Source organism: Schistocerca piceifrons, chromosome 3 (genome assembly GCF_021461385.2).
Source record: "Schistocerca piceifrons isolate TAMUIC-IGC-003096 chromosome 3, iqSchPice1.1, whole genome shotgun sequence".
Lineage (NCBI taxonomy): Eukaryota > Metazoa > Arthropoda > Insecta > Orthoptera > Acrididae > Schistocerca > Schistocerca piceifrons.
Window position 1 is genome coordinate 751,798,480 of NC_060140.1, and position 5,722 is coordinate 751,804,201.

The following is a 5,722-nucleotide window of genomic DNA, read 5'->3' on the forward strand; positions in this document are numbered from 1 at the left end:
TACTTAAAACTATGAATTTTATATTATGCACGTGTGTCATACGTCAGTTTGTACGAAAATTTCCTGAGATTTCCACTGCTGTTAATGGTTTTTCACAAGTTACACAGTTTGTTTAATAATTACGATTTTGATAAGGTAAACACTGTCTTACACTGTTTTGATGCTAATAGTTATAAACAATTAAAACTAAATACATTTATTTCGTAATGCTGCTGCTGCTTTCAACTTTCCGAGTTATCACTACTGGTTTCATGTGACCTGCCACAAATTCCTCTCTTGCGCCCAGTTTTTCATCTCAAAGCAGCACTTGCAAATTACGTCCTCACTTATTTGCTGGATGTACTCCAATCTTTTAGCATGCCCTTACGTGCAGTGTCAACAGAAATTTCATTAATAAAATGCAAACATACGCACCTCACAGATAGAAAATTCAATGCTGTGCTGCAAACTTGCATTCTCAGAAATTGCTTCTTCAAATTAAGCCATATCTTTGAGACCAGTATATTTCTTTTGGCCAAGAATGCCCTCTTAGCCAGTGTCAGTCAGCTTTTTATGTTCTCCTTGCTCCTTCGTCTGCGTTATATTGCTGCCTAGGTAGCAGTATACCTTAACTTCATCTACTTTGTGTCCACCATTTCTGATATTAAGTTTTTCGCTGTTCTCATCCTGATACCTCTCTTTACTTTTGTTTTTCTTGGGTTTACTTTCAGTGCGTATTCTATACTCATTAGATAGTTCATACTATTCAACACCTCTTGTAATTCTTCTTCACTTTCACTGAGGATAGCAATGTCATCATCGAATCTTATCATTGTTATCATTTCATCCTGAATTTTGATTCCACTCTTGAACCTTTTATTTCCGTTATTGCTTCTTCGATGTATATTTAGAACAGTAAGAGCGAAGGACTACATGCCTGTCCTGCGCCCTTTTCAATCCGAGGGCTTCGTTCTTGGTCTTCCCCTTTTATTGTTCCCTCTTGGTTCCTGTACAAACTGAATATTACCCTTCTTTCCTTATAGATTACCACTGTTTTTCTCAGAATGTCGAAGGTGCTGCACCATTTTATATTGTCGAAGACTCATTTCACATCGACAAATCCTATGAACGTGTCTTGATTTTTTTTCAGTCTTGCTTCCATTATCAACCACAACGTCAGAACTGTCTTGCTGGTGCCTATACCTTTCCTAAAGCTAAACCGATCGTCATCTAACTTATTATTTACGTGAAAAATCAGATTTTTACGCATGGAATCCACAATCTGGCTTGTAATTTAAAATATGTAATGTTTATAAGAAATATTCCGATAGTGCTCAGTGAGACCTAGCGGTAGAAATGTAGAAACATAATTTGTGAGAATCCCTTCACACGTCGTCAAGAAATTAATTTTCGAATTTGGTTTTAGATACAGAACCTTTAACATTAAACAACTTACAAACTACTTTTATCGTCGAGGAAGCGTTTTATTCTCGTATTCGTCTTATTTTTGCCTTTATAACCAAGTTACTGGCTTCTCTGTACCCAGTCTGGTTCAGTTTTTATTGAGTTCAGTCTTACTTAACATTTATTCCTGTCACTTATTTCACCTATGGCGGTCATTATTATAAGGATGTATCCTCAGAATGTGCACCGTCATTGGATCACAAAAACCAGATGTACACCTGATATTTCAAGTCAAAGAGCTGGATCAAGCTTATGGTAAGACCCTTCAACCTCTCATAGAGCCGCAATACGACTGCGCTGAAATTTAATTAACTGCACAAAATATGCTGTTCGATGGCGTTCAGCTATATCAACAATAATTACTAAGCGAGTTGGTCGGAAAACAAACGTTCGGTTCTACGGATTCGACGTTTAGATGGTGATAGCGTGGTCCCTAAAAAAATGTACAAATGTGTGTGAAGTTCTATGGGACCAAACTGCTGAAGTCATCGGTCCCTAGACTTACACACTGCTTAAACTAACTTACGCTAAGGACAATACACACACCCGTGCCCGAAAGAGGGCTCGAACCTCCGGCGGGAGTGGTCGCCCGATTCGTGACATGGCGCCTCAAACCGCGCGCCCACTCCGCGCGGCCGAGGTCCCTAGTCAATCTACAGTACAGGACTGTATATCTGTGAGTATTCCATGCAAAAACTGGATTTACTGCCCAAGTATTCTTTTTTTTATTGTGCGTTAGTGTATACAATAATTGTTTCAAGAAATCGGCGAGTTACAAACTGCATATTGAGAATATTTCACTTCAGGAATCATAATATTACGTTCTTACACTGAGGCCTTGAATCAATCGTATTTTTAAAAACTGCATTTACATCTTTACTCAACAATGCGAAGTGTGAGGAGGACGTGTTTTTGGTTGCATCATGTTGATGTTAAGGTCTTTAGTCCGAAGACTAGTTTGATGGAGCACTCCATACTAGTCTACTGCTGAATAACAGACGAAACCTACAATTTGAAACCACTTAGTATATTCATGCCGAAGTGTTCTTCTACATTTTTGCTGCCACACACACTCCGTTTCCAAACTGGAAATTTCTTAAAGGCTGATTCTTGCAGAGAAGAAAACAGCAACGAGCTGCTTTTAATATTGTTATTCATCCGCGTAATAACGTCGTTACAGGTTTCGAACTGAAGTGTTCATCTTCAGATGGCTGTTGACGTTAAGATACACATTTGTCTCTGAGCACTATGGGACTTAACATCTGAGGTCATCAGTCCCTTAGAACTCAGAACTACTTAAACCTAACTAACGTAAGGACACATCCTTGACCGAGGCAGTATTCGAACCTTCGACCGTAGCAGTCGCGCGGTTCCAGAGAAGTGCCTAGAACCGCTCGGCCACAACGGCCGGCGATACACATTTTTGTTTACATTACTTTTAATTTTTTACTTATACCATCACGTAACAGCTGTCTGATGATGAAACTATCAGTTCTAAATCGGTAACGTCCTTTTTTCGTGAATAAACACGAGTATTAAAAGTGTTTGGTTGCTGTTTCCTTCTCAAATAGAATCAAACTTTATTTTGTGCACACGTATAGTCTAAAAATGTTAGTTTTCGACAAAACAGCGTGAATATTTCTGGATATCTCAGGATGTGTCCTATCAATTGACTCCCTCTTTATTCAAGGTGTGCCATAAATTTCATTTTTCACCAATTCGAATCGTTATCTTCTCATTCGCTGCTCAATCTAACCAATTAAACTTCAGCATTCTTGTGTAGAACCACTTTCTAAAAAAGCTTCTACTCCTTTGTTGTTTGGACTGATTATTGCTTCTCACGTTTCACTAGTGTAAAAAGCTGCACTCCCGACAAATACTGTGATACAAGATTTCTTAACATTTAAATTTACACTCTAACACAAAACAGGAAGACGCAGCCCGAAGAAATTATCGTAATGGGACGGAAATCAATAGATGTGATGTACATGTGCAGACAAACAAATGATTAAGACTTCAGAAGACTTGGATTATTTATTCAAGAAAGAGAGCTTCTTAAGTAGAGCAAGTCGATAACGGTTTGGTCCACCTCTGGCCCTTATGCAAGCAGGTATTCAGCGTGGCACTGATTGATAAGCCTGATTGATAAGCGCTGTGCAGCGCGGAGTGGCCGCGTGGTTAGAGGCACCACGTAACTGATGGCGCGGTCCCTCCCGCCAAGGCGAGTCCTCCCTCAGGCATGGTTGTGAGTGTTGTCCTTAGCGTTAAGTTAATTTAATTAGTGTGTAAGTCTTGGGACCGATGACCTCAGCAGTTTTGTTTCATAGGAATTGACACACATTTGAACATTTTGAATTCTTTGATAGAGTTGTTGGATGTCGTCCTGAGGGATATAGTGTCAAATTCTGTTCCACTGACGCGTTACATCGTCAAAATCGTGAGCTGGCTGCATGGCCATGCCCATAGTGCGCCAAACGTTCCCAATTGGGGTGACATCTGGCTCCCTTTGTGGCCAAAGTACGGTCTGGCAAGCACGAACACAACCAGTAGCAGTTCTTGCTGTGTGCGGCCAGACGTTATTTGATGATATGGAAGCCCTGGAGGATTTGGCATGAAGAGCAGTAAAACGGGGCGTAGAACGTCGACGAAACACCGCTGTGCTGAAAGGATGCCGCAGATAACAACCAATGTGGTCCTGCTATGAAAAGAAATAGCATCCCATGCCATCACTCCTGGCTGGCGAGTCATAAGACGGACGACAGACAAGTTGGTATCCCACCGCTATCCAGGGCGTCTCCAGACACCTCTTGGTCTGGGGACTCATTGACTGGAGCAGGTCTTCAGCGACGAGTCGCATTTCGAACAGAGCCGCAATTACCAACGAAGACTGGTCTGGAGATGCCCAGACGGCAGTTGGATATCAACCTAATAGTCTCCCCTACAACACCCGGAAGCAGGAGTGATGGTCTGTGGCGCCATTTGTTTTCATGGTAGGACCCCTTTGGTTGTCATGTACGGCTTCCTTACTGCACAGCGGTAGGTCGACGATATTCTACGCCCGGTTTTGTTGTCCTTCATGGTAAGTCACCGGGGCTTACAACATTTCAACAAGATAATTCTCGCCCGCACACGGCCAGAGTTTCTACTGCTTGTCTTCGGTCTTCGTGCTTGTCAAACTCTACCTTGGTCGCCGTATCTCTTCCAAATTGTGAACGTTTGGCGCATTATGGACAGCCCCCCCCCCTCCCCACCCCCGCACTCCCACCGCTCCGCAAAGCAACTGGGGATTTTGATGACCTAACGCTCCAACTGGACAAAATTTGGCCCAATATCCCCGAGGAGGGCATCCAACAACTCTGTCAATCAATGCCAAGCCAGTAACTAAGACCAGAAGTGGACCAACGCGCTGTTGACTTTCTCAACTTGTGAAGCGCTTTCTCTTGAATAAATCATCCAGTTTTTCTGAAACTGTAATAATTTGTTTGCCTGTACACGTACACATGCCGAATTCTGTCCCATTCAGATAATTCCTTCGCGGTGAGTTGTTTTTATTGTCTCAGAGTGTAATTCCGCTCTTCTGGCAATGGCCAGTGAGCGTTTTATTTCCTATTTCGGCCATAATCAGTTATTTTGCTTCCCAAACAGTACAACTTATCTACTACTTTTAGTCTCTTATTTCCTAATCTAATTCCCTCAGCATAGCCTACGTAACATTACCATTGTTTTGCTTTTGTTGATGCTCATAATTTTAAACCACTATCCATTATGTTCCGCTGCACTTCCAAGTCCTTCCAATATCGTCAGCTAACTTTTTTTTATTCTCTTTGTACTTTAATTCCCTTTCCAAACTTCTCCTAGGCTTCCTTTGCTTTCTCAGTATACAGATTTAATAACAATTAGAAAAGGTTACACCATAGTCTCATTCCCATCACAACTACTGCTTCCCTTTTGTGTTCGTCGACTCTTAAAATTTTCTGTACAAATTCCTAATGACCTGTCGTTCACTGTATTTTATTGTTACTGTCTTCAAAATCTGAAAGAGCGTAGTCCAGTCGACATGGTTAAAAAAGTTTACCTAAGTTTACAAATCCTATAAGTGTAAGTTTGGCTTTCTTCAGTCTATCTTCTAAGATAATTCCTACGGTCAGTATGGCCTCGCGTATTTTTACATATCCACCATATGTTAAAAGGTCCTCCATTCCCAGGCTGTAATGAACGTTGGTGGAATGTAAGCTTAAAACATACTTTTTTTCCCACTGTCGTGTTACTTTAGTGCTCC